General features: G+C 41.4%; 1 protein-coding gene across 2 annotated transcripts in view; it reads right to left on the reverse strand.

The window, feature by feature from the left end:
- Nucleotides 1–16244, reverse strand: part of kcnab1a (potassium voltage-gated channel subfamily A regulatory beta subunit 1a) — a 75580-nt gene that overhangs the window by 57940 nt on the left and 1396 nt on the right. The window lies entirely within an intron of this gene.

Genomic DNA, 16244 nt, shown 5'->3' on the forward strand with positions numbered 1-16244 from the left:
CCACGTGAGAGGACTGTGCTGTGCAGGTATTGGAGACATGGCGTGTCCATGCAATACATGTGTCCAAGAAGACAGGTACTGCATGGACGTAGCTGCAACGCAGACATGCAGGTATCAATTTAAATGCATTTGCTGGTTGGACAAGGGTTATAACCAAAATCAGATTTGGCTTGGTCCCTGGATGTCTATTTTTTCTTTTTAATAGCATCCTGGCATTGAGTTGCCTTGTTTTTATATACCTCCCAATTTGCTATGCCTTGCATATAAAAATAGTTAATTGGGGAAATGCATTACAATCTCTGGATAAATAAACGTGTGCAGCTTCTTTTTGTCCAACCATGTAGTCAGAACAGACAGATTGATAAAGGCTCTTTCCACCAGTTCCCACATCCTTAGATCTGTTCAATTTGAATATGATTATGAATATGATTATTACTATTAATCCCCCCCGACTAAGCATGATTTCAAGGTCCCAGTTAAGTGACTGTTACCAAACCAGTGTCCTCTGTGTACTGTAGGTCAGGACATACAAAAACAAGTCAGTACAGTACAAACTGTACCTCGTCTGCAGCTCTGCTCGAGGTGTTATGATGCAAGTTGACAGGGCAACATCAGGGACGTCAGCCCTCCTTATGACTACAAGCTCCTCATCTCCTGCCCATAGGACTGTACTGTCCCCACCGCCATGGACCGAACCATTTGTGGCAGCTGCGGGGGCTGTCAGTCAGTCATCAGCGAGATATGACATTGTTGTAAAGCAAATCTGACTTAATGTGGCCTGATATTTTTACCAGAACTGCCTGGTAAGCAAAAACACGAGTAGAATTACCTCCACATGCAACTAGGGAAGGAAGTTTTTACAACATGACCAGTACTGGGGTTTACAAATTCCTTTGATTTTTTAATCTCTCACAGTGCCACCCCCCTTGAAGAGTCATCCAAAGCTCCTAAAGGCAAGAATCTCTGCATTTTTCTGCCTTCCACATCTATTATAAATTACTGAATAATGATTCAAATATTGATTACCTAATTTAAAGGAATCAATTTATTTTTTTTTTACTGCAGAACTAACACACAAACAATAGTCTGTCATATACATTATAATCAAATCTTTACCAAGGCTTCCAGCCATGATTGAGGCCACAGGTCAAACAAAGAGGGAGAGCATGAATGCTTCATTAGTCAATCATATCCATAAAAATCCATAAAAGCAGCAATTCAATTTTCACCCCTGTCACTGCAGGGATCTCAAACTCAGCACAAATATTGACACACACCCCCATCACCACCAGCACCGTGTTCAAGGCCGAATCAAGTCAACAACAACAACAGGCAGCTCACAAGTTAGTTTTTTGTATTCATTACTTTTTCTTGCTTTATATTTAATACAATATGAAAGGGTATAATAATGTATTTCAATCATGCTCATATAGAGCAGGCACACAGTTGCTTTTACAGTCTCAGTAAATACCGTTAGTTTTGTAGAATAAATTTCACACATGCTCATATCAAAATTAAAGTCTATTTTTGGATAAGTTATGTCATATTCCTCCTCGACTCTTGCGCAAATATTATCATACATACATTATTCTACCGAATTTTTCGAAAATACAATCAAATTACATAAAAACAATGGAAATACATTTACACTCCAAGCATCAGCATATTGCTGCTTTACAGTTGCTGTGGCGTTTAATAATCTCGGTGAGAGCTCATATGTGTCACCAGAAACAGCGATGGATTTAATTTCCTTCTCTACAGCAGGGCATCGTGGGTAATAAGATTGAAAGGCGTGTACACATGATCACGGATTTACTGACGGAAAAGTAATACTTTCCTCCTGGGGATGTATTCCTGGATCATTTGTATCATTAAAGTGAATTGCACCTCGACATGGGGCAGAACATGGGTCAAGGATCTTACAGCCATGAGCATACTACAGAGTCTTGGATTTGAGGTTAATTTGAGGTCAATCAGGGACTGTGAAGATAAACACGAGCTGGGTCTCAAATGAGAATCACTCGCCCCCACTGAGATTTATAATTGCATTTTATTCACCTTCATTGTTTTGTATTTCTTTTAATAAACATTTAAATAATTCTCTATTAAAATTCCCCACTCAGGGGTGCACTGCACACTGAGGGGTGTCACCGTGGAGAGATGCCAGACCCTCCTGCAGCTGCCACCTCCGCTCACAGTAACAACAACAACAACATTACCCCTGAAAATAAAACCACCAATGCACACCAAGAGGGGCTTATATAACGGAGTCCTGATTGATTACTAAAGTGCATGACTCCTGTCCAAATTAAGATATCCCCTTAGTTGATCTTATAAATAGGATTTTGTTGTTGCTGTAGAGAATTTAACACAGATAGAAACAGATATATCTCCCTCATTCTGTCAGAAATATGCATCAGAAGGCCGAGCAGGATCTGCAGTATGCTTGGTATTTGATGAGGGTATATAGTTCTATTAAGAATTTAACATTAAACTTCGACAAAACACCGTGAACACGTGAGCATATCAACACACAGCTTCATGACTTCAGCATCTCCCTCTCCTCTGCGTTATCGCCCGCCCAGCCACCCACACGTAGGCAGGTCACCACTGGGTCATAATCACGAGGGAATCCATTAAGTGGCTGTCATTGTTCTCAGAGGAGCATTAGATTACAGCTACTTGTTTAGACTGGAGACAGCTGGCGAAGATACGAAGGGTCAAAGAGTTATGACCTTCCATCTATCACCAACACACGCAGTGAGCTCCTCTCTGTCTGTGCCGAGGGCAGCCTGACAGTACACGTCACAATTGCAGTACAGTATAGTACAGGCCACGCTATAGCACTAACCACAATCCCTGTTGTACCTTGGGTAGTTAGGCGTCTAAATACGGTTTGTCTCCAGCATCAATACCTTTCAAGCTTTCAATTAATGAAATGTATTTTTGATTAAACACTTCAGCAGGCGCGGTTCCAGAGTACAATTCATTAGCAGGAGTGCAGCGGTAGTAGGTGAAGTGCAGACGCTGCTCTGCCGTGCGACTCTATGCCAATGCAATCAAAAATAACATCCTGCTGCTAAATTAGCAACTAATGCCATGCAACTACACAGATGGCACCATCGCAGCGGAACCTTAATTCACACTGAGACTTACTAAGTATTGCACAAATTATTTCACCACTATCCCTTAAAAGAGAATAAAGTTTTTTTTACAATGGCAACAATTATCCACCAAAGAGCGCATTAAGGGTTGAATTAAGCATAGCTATATATAATTAAAGCACAAAATGCTGACACATATTTTAACAAATAATTCATCTGCTTTTCTATTTTCATGCTAAGAGCTACAATTCTATGATAAAATACCCTAGCAACCCCTCAGTACATTTTCAGTTTCTAGGATGTACATGTTTTTTTTCAGGTTGGTCACCATGATAATACTGAATCTGTGCATAGATCTTGTGTGTGTGTGTGTGTGTGTGTGTGTGTGTGTGTGTGTGTGTGTGTGTGTGTGTGTGTGTGTGTGTGTGTGTGTGTGTGTGTGTGTGTGTGTGTGTGTGTGTGTGTGCGTGTGTGTGTGTTGCAGCTCAGGTCATTGTTGTATTCATCCTGGGTCACTGCTGGAAATATGAATGTGTTCCAAGCGAGCAAAAAGAGGAAATAAAATGTTCTCTCTCCTTTTTCTATGAAGTACATCACAGCGTCATTGAAGTTTTATAATATCTTCAACCTTTGAAATAATACCAATCAAAATGTTACATCCTAAAATCACTGTGCCTGAACCTCTGCATTTTGCATTTACAGGAGAATTTCTGCAAGCAAAACTGTCGGGCACAACTTTTCCATAAACTTTTCTCCATTGTAACTAAATGCATGACATAATGAGGCTGTCCTTCAACGCGTAATAAGCACATACTCCTACACTAGCTGCACCACAATTAGCTATTTGTTGCAGAGAGCAGCGTTCCTGACTGCTAGAGAGTCTCCAGAAATGGACACTTGATAGTCAAGAGTGGTAACACCGAGAGAAAACCATCATCTCAGTAATAGCATTGCTATGGAAACAGTACGGAGGCGTTGTGTGTGTGGGTAAAAAGCAGCAATAAAATAACACCAGGCTAGAATAAAGAAGCCAGATGGCAGCCATGCAGCATCTGGAGACAAGTGTATAGCTGTTACCTTGGAGAAGAAAAGTATTATACTGTAAATAGTGTCATGAAACGGGATGTTAGAGACACTTAAATCTGCTGAGCTGTGACTACATTACATCTCCAACAGTGATGTTTCATAGAGAAGTACAGTACACTATTGTGGAGCGGCACAAAGTATGGTAACTGCAACAGCAAAAGAAGCTTTGTTGCTTTGAGGGGATTCACACTAAGATTTTCTCAACAACCAGAAAACTGTACTGCAACAAAATAGACAGCGTTCATGTCGTCATCATGTCTAAAACAAAAACTTTTTCAGACCATATTAATCTTGGTGTACTGTACTGAATCTGTCCAAGATGCCTGTGTGTATATTTTAGAAAACTGCATAACCAAAAATATACAGTGAGACATTTTAATTATCTTGTGCAACAAATGGCAAATAAATGCAATAAAAGACCAAAAAAAAGACTCATGCTGCACTTAACAAGTCAAGGCTGGGCCGCATTATGACTGCGACATTTGAGCCCGCACACACAATCAATACAAAGGTCAGGACAGCGGCTGTGTATTATACTGTAGCCCTGCTTGTAAGAGCATAGGTGGCCTCAAATGGGCTCCAAACACTCCATGACCTTTACCCTCGGGACATGTGAGTAGTGCTACAGTACCTTGGTATTTTCTGTTATGTATCGTAGATGTAAGGGTCTGAAAACCCTGTAAGAAGTTCAATGTGTACATGGCAACTGTGTGAACATCAATTTGACGTTACAGCTGGTAAAGCGGGAGCTTATTTTACTAAAATTGTATAGTGCTGCTGAGTAGCTTGTTAATTTCCCCTTAATAACCAGCAATAACACGTCGTCATTTACTTGTTGATTGTATTCTTTTTAATAACTTAACTTTGAAAAGTAACTAGTATCTTAAGTTGTCAGATACATGTAGAGGAGTAAAAAGAAATCAAATGCAGTTTAGAATAGAAATGGACAACTGTTTACCTTTAAACTTGTCAGTATGAGTACAGGAGCTAGAAAATGAAGTAGGAGCTTTAGTGTACACAATTCTTTCTTCTCCTTTGTTATCTCCAAAGTGATGTTTAACTTAGTTGACAGCTTCCTCAGGCGCTCTAAGGAAAAGTAGCTGCATTAGCACTAGAGTTTGACTCATCTCAAACCACTAAAAACACCATTTCTGTTGCATGGATTATGAAATGCATTTAATAATTGGTCCTCCCTCGAGTATGAGTCAAATTGACCCACAGTCATGAGACTAAGAGAACGAATCCCGACGCAGACTCAAAAAGAACCCTTGGATATCAGTACTTGACATTCATTGTGGGATTTGGACATTTTAAACTACACTTTTAACCAATGTGACATATGTCCTGTGGCGGCTGGGCTGCTCTGAGTCACCTTGCTCTTTCAGTCAGTAAATTAAGATGCACTACATAAGCATCTGGGGGGAGAAAAAACTTCTCCCGTTTGGCTGAGCGGGTACATTTTCGAGTAAATTGCAGCCTGAGAGTTCAACAAAAAGAAGTGCTCAGCCAAAGCTCGAGTGAAAAAGGGAATCTTTCCTTTTCATGAAAATCCTTTCCCCTGCCATACTTTCTCAACGTTGTGTATAAAACTTTTTGTGAGTATTAAACAGATGGTGTGTCTGTATGCGTTTGTGCCGGCATGAAGCATTTTGCGTGTGCATTCATGTACATGTGATCTTACATGAGCGTTTGAGTGTCTGTGGGAGGGAGAGAGAGACACAAGGTGCTCGAGAGACAGATTGCATGTGCTTCATCTACCGGCTCTGCTGAGTTCATTTTGTTAGTGGGCCTAAATAAAACACCTGGTCTGGTCTAATGTGCATCTCCCTCGGCCTCAATTCCATGCTCTGGTTACTTGATGATTACTGGCTGCATCAGAGAAGAAAGAACTATTATATTTCATACTGTTTTTCTGCTTTTACATCACTGTCTCTTACCTCAACGCATAACAAATAACAATCAACTGTGCACACTCCTGCAGTATCTATACCCCGGCTCTTCCGCTCACTTGCCCGGCTCACTGTAAACGGTACAAGCTCCAGCTCGAGAACCACAGGCCAGCCTTGGCTGACAAACCCGGCTCCTTCACCCATCCATTTCAGTCCGAGTCAGATGCGCTACATTAAAAAAGAAAAAAAAAAAGATTCTGTGGCATCTGGGCAGAGCATGCAGGAGGCGGAACAGGACGATAATTCAGACGTAAAAGTGTTGAAATGAAAGCACTTGAAGATAATAGGAATGTGAAGCAGTCGAACGAAGGAGCGCTCTTGCATTGTGACAAACCACACTTGGCTTTTCCCTTTAACACAGTGAAGCACCTAATTATCAATGTCAGAACTGTGGGTCTACAAACAGACATTGTCGAAATCAAAGTCCAACCTTTGTAAGATGTCTTATGTCATGTCTGAGAATGACTGCTAATTCCATAACATTGATCTTGGTGGATTTGTAATGCTGCCGCAGCAAGACGTGGCTTTTAGTGGAGCTTTCCTTGGGGATGTTTTGGTATCAGTAATCTCCAGGCGTTCTGGAATTTGTACGCGAGGGAGCTCAATGGTCTACGTACGAGGGATTCCCCATCACTCATGTGCGCTGACAGGAGAATTCTGCACATCTCACGCCATTTATCACACACATGCTTGTGTATGCGTGTTGAGCCGTGTGTGCGTGAGAGAGCAATGATCTACGCGCAGCAGATTCCCCATCATTCACCAGTGCTGATGGGGAATTTCTGCACCGCATCACACGCCATCTATCATCTGTGCATCTGTCTATCATCCAGCAAGATTCACACAAACAGGTGAGATTGAATCCATCAGTGCGTGTTCCTGCAGAGGAGATCAAACCATTTCATTTAAGATGTTGAAAAGGAAGTAAGCCGACAATAAAAACATTAAAGATGAACAGAAGTTCAGCAATATTACTGTAATGCATAAGTACAGACATAAGCACGGCAAGGGAATGTTTATAAAAGAACGAAAGAAAACAGAAAGCAATCCACAACCGCTCCGTCACAACAGGCAAATAGGAAAAGGGCAAACAAAGACTAAGTCCTTGAAAGGCAACATTAAAAAAAGAAATGGTTTGATGTCTCTTTTAGAACCAGAGTGGGAAAACCGGCCACGGCTCACTGCATCTGTGCTGCATTGCTGCACGGAGGCCACTAACACGTTGACTGTTGATTTATGTAGACGCATGCGCTATGGAACTGCTCATATGGCATTCATACACAATTTTTTAGGGAGTATGCTAAGTATCTTTTGGCAGTGTCTGCCTGCACTTATTGCAGTGTTTAAACGGTGACCAATACTGCAGCATAGTCAAGTGCAAGTGTGTGTGTGTGTGTGTGTGTGTGTGTGTGTGTGTGTGTGCTGTATCTACACAACACTTAGATATGATGACCATCTTTCATATCCCACTCTGTCCACTCTTCTCACCTCTCCACTACAAATAGCTGCCTTAAGGGGGATCACAGTATATTTCCTCTTTAAACAAAAGATACGACTGCACCCAGGAACACGCACACACAACCTGGCAAAGATTCAGGCTCCACTACTTTATATTATTCACTCACTCACACTCACACACACACACACACACACACACACACACACACACACACACAGAGAGGAAAGACAAGAAAAGTGCTGATCCAAGAAACTGTAAACTTTGCCTGCGTCAGTGTATCGGCTTAGTGCTGCGAAGTGTAGATATATGGAGACACTAAAACAGAGTGTCCGCTCGTGGCGTGACTGCACAAAAACAAAGATGGAGGGAAACGACTCGTGACAGGAGGACCGAGGGAGTGTAGAAGGAAAGGAAGAAAGAGAGAAAAGAATACACAAAAGGCAAAGTGACAGACAAGCAGCGATGTGAAAACAGTACTCGAATGAAAAAGTAGTTCAGAGAAAATTGGTTTAGTGGAAGATTGGGGGGGGGGGGGGGGGGTGAGAGCGAGAGATGGATGGGGAGGAAGAGGAGAGGTAACGCAATTTGCTCAAGGTGCTTGGTTGGATATTATATTGCCCCCTACGGTGCCCTGGTTTGAAAAGGTCCCTCTGCAATCCACACTAGGTGACACTCCTACTGAGACCGACGCTGCAGGAGCACTGCAGCAGCTCTTAAAGCAATATTTCACTCAGGTCAAACATTTCCTCTTCTCTCGGCAAACGCACAGAATCGCTGTGGTAGTCTGCACAGGGGGGCACCGACTCTTTGTTTTGACGTTTACGTGTTATTGTTTCAAAATGGCACAAAGAAAGTGACTCCAGACAATCACCACTCAACACCGTCTCCCACACTCTCGTCCACACACAGCCGCATGCTTTCGTGTCCATTATCAAAGTGACGGCAAGTTTACGGCTCCACCTAGTGGTGACACCACCAACCGACACTTTGAAACAAACACTTTTTGCCACCTTCTTTTGATGGTCTGAGTCACCTTGGACATCCGTTTATAGAATTTAAGTAAAAGGGTGTGTGTGTGTTAAAGTTAGATATTCTAATTTCCTTTCACGTGAAGCAGTGTGGAGAGTAAGACGGTGCTCTAGCGACCTTGGTGAGACCAAGCGACCTTGGTGAGACCAAAAGAGAACTCTGCCTCTCTTTTCACTCCTCATCAATATTGAATAAATACCAAGAGAGGAGGAGGAGGAGGAGGAGGAGGAGGAGGAGCGGTCAGTGGTGACACCTAAAGACGTGGCTGATGAGAGAGGAAGACTGGGAGAGGGTTCATTTGTGTCATTAAAAGAACAATTCATTATTCTGTAACCAGTAGATGGTCAGTTAAAAACATTAAAAATAAATAAGCAAAAGAAACAGAGGAGAGAATCAACAGACTGAAGCATATGCTATGATCAAATCTCCATCTCCCTCAGATTGAATAAAGAATGAATGATCCCAAGAGTTTCAAAGACTGAGGCGGCTGATCCACGGTGACCATTTGGCCACGTCCCAAGTAGCAGCAGTCAACTCCTGTCTGGCGTCCCCCTAAATGAGCACTTCAATATTGATTCACAGAGCCGGCTACTGCTGAGTAAAGTGAAACACCAGAGGTCTGTGCATGTCTGTGGTCAGAATCTCTCTCACACACACCTACTGTATACACACACACACACATAGAGGAAGACGTGCGACATGCGCAGGAGCCCAGCTACTTTATTCAAGTTTGAGGGTTGATTTATTGATGAGAGTCATGACAAGAGCATACATTAGCGTATCCAATAGTCGACTAATTAAGGGTAATGTTTGTTCGTGTGTGTGTGTGTGTGTGTGTGTGTGTGTGTGTGTATGTGTGTGTGTAGACCAGTAGGCAACAGAGTTAGACATGTATTGGATAAGAGGTTAGAGGGTAATATTCCAGGGAATATATAAGTCAATTAAATGCCCCATAAGTGACATTTAAAGAAATGTGAAAGTATGTAATTGAGAGAGAGCAGCCAGTGCTCAAAACGATCGGTCAGATTGATACAGCAGTAATTAAATTAGACCGTCCTGTGAGTCTTACTGTACCTTCAGTTGATGGGCCTTCTCTTTTTGCTCTCAAACAACCTTAAAGAGCTCACATTACCATGAAATGTATTAACAGCCAGATGAATGTTTGAAACATGTAACGATATTAATGAATTCTTATTTTGTGTTATATTTAATGAATTTGGTCAATCCTGGATTTCAAAACATTGTTCATGTGATGGGTCACAAGAGATTTCCACAGTGTATCTGTGTGTGCAGTACGTATTATGTGTGTATACAAAATAAAATATGTCCCAACAGCAGAAGCAAACAATCACAGTACCAATCTTATCATAATCTGATGAATCATCAAGGTCAGAAAAACAAAAGCAGAAGGTGACATCTAGAACTTTGAGATTGCTTTTACCAATGAAAAGTGCTCTATAAATGAAATGTATTATTATTACTACTATCTACAAATGTCTTGCTCTGTGCCACCAACAGCCCCAAAAGCCAACCATAATGAGTTTACCTTCAACTGTACATTTTCAATCAGTCAACAAAATGTCCAATGAACTAATCTTTGCAATTCTGTTAATTCTGGATATATAAATGAAGATTATTATTAGTATTATATGTAGAGCATAAGAACCCACATAACATCCAATTTATAAACAACAGTATGAAATTTAGGCCACAGATTTACTTTTAAAAAAACTATGACAAAACTTTTGTGCTTACAGTAAAAGCTTCAGTGCATGTGTTGAATACATGACTTGCACAAACAACTTATTAAAGCTGATTACTCATCATAGCCCACATTTTTTTTTTGAAATACAAGACAAATTAATAACCAACTACAAGATCTTCAACACAGGCGACAAACAACTACTAGTTTCACACAGAGACTTGATTAATTATGCAAAACAGTTTGTGTCTCTGCAGTGATCACGTCACAAAGACAACAGCCAACAAGCAAAGCAGGCACATTTAACCAAGAGTTATAAAAAAAAAATAAAAACCACAAGGAGAGAGACACAAAGTAAACAGTCAATGAGACAGCGGTGAGTTTGTTTACTCACTTATACGAGGCCACTGTCCTTTCCTTTCAGTCCATCGTGCCACATTCACTGATAATCTGCGCCTCAGGACTCTCCACCCTTCAACTCCGCGGACTAAACTGAACCACGGTCAAACTAAAGTTAATATCAATAGAAGTTAACTCGCCAAGTCTCTGTCTGTCGACTGTTTATTGGAAAAACACAGCTCACTTTCCGTAATTTGTTTGGTCGGTGCCATTCATGGGACGTGGACGTCACCTGTGCGTTTTTACGCACGGCCGCCTCCGTCCAGCGGGGGCGCTGTCTCGGCAAGACGGAGAAACTGTGTGTGTGGAGGAGAGATGATGAGGAAAATGCACTTTATGTATCAAATGTAAATGAGTTTGGACCATTTTAAATATTTTAAATTCCAATAATGATTATTTTCAATATAGATTCATGTACTGACTATTTTCTCGATCAATCGATTGCAATAATCCAAACCTCAAAATGATTTTAAATATATATATATTGAATTAATTAAAATGAAAAGTCGAAAATAGTGTAGCACCATTTGAAATGCTGGAGCCATTATTTCACAAAAATTATTTTTCGTTTTAATCATAAATAATCGCTTCAACTCTGATGTTTCGAAATCATCAGATTTTCCATGTGTAACACAACTGGCAACTAAAGATGTTGAATGACTGTAAAAAGTACAAAATCTAACTTTGAAAAGAAGCAAAGTAAAAAAAAAAAGTGTCATGAAAAGAAAATACACAAGATTCAAGTGTACTTAAGTACAATACATGTACTGAAGTAAATGTACTTGGTAAACGTTACATCCCTCCTTTGACTCTGATAGATCGTGTCTTAACTGAACTCACTGTACCATAAAACCCCTGGTTTCCCCGTGGTGTAGTGCCAAACTCCTCTGCTTCTCTCCGTCCAAAGTAATTTATCACATGATTGGTTCTAAGCCAAAGGTGTCACAGGATCTTGGTGGGTACCGTTGTGTGTAAAGCCCATCACAGTTTAACACACCCTCTGGACTCTTAATGGCTTCGAAGTATTCATAATAGAAAAGTCTCTAACCCTGAAACTTGCGCTGCTATATTTGAGGACAGATATACTTTATAGTTTTGAGAGTTCAATCAGAGTGACGACAGCACTTTCAGTATGAACTACAGGAATGTAGATTCTGATGGTAGAAGCTAAGACAAACACACACTTGGTTCGCCAACTGAAACCGCAGTGTAGAAATTACCCTCTAATAAAATCATGAAGAAATAGCAAGTTGCACATGTCTTCACATACACGTTTCTCTGACCGCCGGACCAATTAAGTATTTAGTGAGGATACCAGCTCCTATATTAAATATTCATTTGCTTTCCAAGATGAATAAAGGATGAGTAATTGACGCATTTATCTGCATGCGTATGTGTCTGGCTGTGTGTGTGTGTGCAAGTTACGTGAAAGCGCACATTCTCTGAATCTCTGGTCGAGTGCACAGTGTCGCTCACTGCTTCTCGAGTATCCGTCGGTTACACAGCGCGGCTTCATTAGGCTCCGATTAACAACACGGACTGACACACACACACACACACACACAGAGAGATGCAAAAACTATGCTGCACACACAGAAAAACTGACTTACACACTTCAATCCTGTAAATGAGTATCAGCTCTTCTCGCCCCCTATGGTTCTGTTTTCAGTCTCCTCATCTCCACTCACTCCGCACCAATTCTTCACTCGTGCTGTTTCTGTCTGTTAGCCACCATGATAAATAACCTTGCACGCCCCGGATAGCTTCTCCTTACATAGGCAGACACCAGAGTCTGAACTCTGTCAGTGAACACAGGGCTCCAGTCCAGGTAGGAGAGACTGATGACTGGCTGGAGACGGCGAACGGTCTCTGCGGCTGTCTCTCTCATTTGGTGTTCAAACCACAGCAAAGTCGTGTTTGCTGGTTTTAAGAAACAATCTTCAAAAAACACAGTAACCGATGGATTTCGGCTTCACAATTCCTCCACCCAAAAATAAGCCACACAATCAGCCAGATGGTGAAACTACACCAAGCAAATCTAAACCTTAGCAGGTCATCGAAAGGGACAAATCATAGCATCCATGGTGCACAAAGCACTATTGAGTTTATTAAAGCTAGCAGTGTTTTCCATTTTCCATTATTTCTACTAGATCAGTAAGTTAGTTAACACTATGAGCCAGGAAATGAAGTAGGAGCTTCAGTGTACTTTCTTCTCCTTCGTTATCTCCAAAGTGCTGTTGACAACTTCCTCAGGAGCTCTGGGGAAAAGTGCTTTCGCCCTTACCGGCGTCTTGCCACTGCAGCGTCTCTTACGGCAGTCATCAAACGTTAGTACCACCTGGAACCTGCAAGTGAATTTTTGCATTATTAAGCTTTTGCATCTTATTTTCCATTCGTTCTTAAGAGCCTTGTGTTATCCGAAAAAGTGGTTGACGGACAAAAACTATAAAAGATGTGAAAGCCAGAGAGAGTTGAGACGACAAGGATGGAGAAGAAAAGGGAGCGATAGAGTAGAGAAGCAACTGTGAGGATTCTGTGACTCTGTCACCTTCACGCCACGTGACTCTATCAGCAGGCAGAGCTCAGTTAATCAGATGGACTGACAAACATCCAGACTGTCTGCACACAAACACACACACACACACACACACACACACTGGTACACGCACATGAGCACATGGCATATGTGACTTTCTGCCCCTGGAGGTTTAAATGCCCCCTCGCTCTCTCACCCTTACCCAGCATCCCCTGCTCTGTATCCAATAATATCATGGGGCTTTTGATTAATCTATTTCCCCTCTTGGCTGATTGAATTGGCGTCCACTTTAATTCAGAATGCATCTGCATCTGTAACTACTCAGGCATTTAGGTTAAAAGGGGATGTACTAGATTTTCCTTTTTTTTTTTTTTTGAAGGAAAAGGTGTTCATTGAACACAACAGTTGGGTTTTGGATTAATATTTTTTTAATTTCCCAAATTAATACGTGGAAACATGCTTCCTGTCGCAAAGCACCCATGTGTTATTTCACCAAAGCATGTTGTGAGCACTATAATATCACAGAAAGTACGTAAATGGCGGATTCGTTGCTGCATCTGCAACTGGCAAAATCCAGCATTTACAAAAACAAAAAAGAGCGATAAAGCCTTGATAGCAAAAAGACAACCCAGACCATTGAAATAAAACTATGCAGCTTATTCTGTGCAAAGTTGATTTCTGACACAGGAAGCAGGAAGAATACTTTCTCACATTGAAATGATTCAATAATGTCAGATGGTGGAGGCGTTTCATAGCAGCAAGCTTTAACAGCTGCACCCTCTTTGATACAAGGAAGCAAAGACAGCAAAGAAGAAGAATGACGGAGCCTGGGGGTGGAGGGGGGGCGCCCAGCACAAGCCCTTTGCCGGATGTCCATCCAGTGGTGAGGCGTTCAGGACCAACATGTGCGCTGGCTGACTGTGGCCGATCTCTTCTTTTCTAAAATGCTTCACTTACGTTGTCACAGAGCGACAATATCCGCCCCCGACTGGATAATTAGCTTTAACAATCGCCACAGTAGCTGCAAGGAAATGTTGAGTGCATATGTTCTGAATTGGACAGCAGTAAATTGTCGCCGCATGCCTGCATGATCAAGATGCACATTAACGACACAATGAGCATGAACACATAAGAAGCCGTGGTTACTGCATCACAAACACAAACACACACACAGATGCTCCTTCACAACTGAAAAGAAACACACACACACACACACTCACGAGAAATAATCTGTGGGGCATGTCAGGGCTGTGAAGCTGAGGCTCATATCTGCTCGTACTTTGTCTCTTCTTTCTTTTCCCATCCCGCCTTTTTTTTTTTTTTTATGAGTAAAAGCGATTCGGCATTTAAATATAAAATTATGCATATTACTTTCGTGTCTTTGCAAGGACGAATTGTCATCAAAACGGTGTCAAGAAAATAATAGTGAGATTTAAAAAATATATATATAAATAATTAATAATAATAATGATATGTTAGCGTCGAAAATTTGTTTTAGTGTGTAATAATGGCGCTGGAGGAATTCACATGGTTGAAGGTCACAAAAACTGGGTTTGAAGTAGGATTTGTTTGAGGGATTAGTTAGTAATTGGAGGTTAGGATAGTAGTTAGGACAGTGGTTACCAACCAAGACTTTTTTCCCCAAGTAAAATAGTTTTACCTTTTTCAGACCTTTACAAAATGTGGAAGGAGTGCCCAGCACCCAGGATATTGACCACTGATACAAACTGACCTGGAAAAGGATGTAAGCAATCAGCTGTTTTATTAGGTTACCATGGCAATAACCACACAGTTTTAAACACACACACACATAGGCCCAAATATAGACATATGCCAAGGTCCCAAGGCGAAATGCTCACAGCCCATGGCCATATGAGCTCCCATAGCCAGGTTGACCCAACAGGGACACAGTGCCATCACACTCCTCCTCATCCGTTCTCCCCCTGTCTCACACAGAGAGGTGATGGAGGACTCATGCTCTGTGCTGTCATTCCATCCCGTAGCCAACTCAACGAGAGAATAAGTTTAGCTCTTGTTGTTATTATTGCACTGTACTTTGTTACACAGTCTGCACAGAATATATAGCCACAGAACCATTAAGGAAAAGCCGGGGGAATGGACGGGCTGTTCGAATGACCAAAATACAGTTCACGGAAACGCTAAGCCAGCAGCTTCTCCAAATATAAATCACACATGGACCCACATCCCTGCACAACATGTGTGGAGCCTCATTTGGATGTGTTCTGTTGCATGTAGTAAATTGCAAAAGGAAATTGCTTGTGTGAAACTCAGGCGGTGGCTGTGTGTTACTGTGTGGATGTGAAGCAAGTGAGTATTCACGTCGAGACAACTTTCATGGACCTATGTGAAGGTTTGAGATTAATAACAAGCCACAACCAACAGCAGAAATTCCGTCAGAGAATGAAATGCTTTAGTCAACATAGTTTTTCTTCCTTTATTCTCCACTGGAGCAACAACACAATGAAGCTACATGCTGCTTTGCAGCCTGAGGGCAGAGCAATGATCCACAATGTTCCAATCACACTCACTCAAACCAAACACCAACACGATGCTTAGTCAGAGATGACAAACTGAAAGAGAAAAACAACAGGCACACAACGGCAGTGGGTCTCTACCGGCCCCTGAGGATGTCATGAAGGGGATTATCTTCAAAACAACAACAAAACTATTATCATTTGGAAGACGATTAAGTCCATGTATTCTATACAAGCATTCTGCATGTAAATGTTCCGATAAAGCATCAACGTCTATTACTGGAACACGTTTCCATAATGCATTAACAAGTGACAGTTCGATTGTGCAGCTTTAAAAGCACCGTGAGGTAAACACATATATTAGCTAGTCCACATGTTGAAGCATACAAATAGTAACAATACAAGTTTGAGAAAGTAATCAAGGAATAAACTGTCCAAGATACACACAACATAATAAACTCATTAACTGAACTGCGTCACGGTTA

The sequence above is a fragment of the Scophthalmus maximus genome, chromosome 11, assembly GCF_022379125.1.
Source record: "Scophthalmus maximus strain ysfricsl-2021 chromosome 11, ASM2237912v1, whole genome shotgun sequence".
NCBI classification, from domain to species: domain Eukaryota; kingdom Metazoa; phylum Chordata; class Actinopteri; order Pleuronectiformes; family Scophthalmidae; genus Scophthalmus; species Scophthalmus maximus.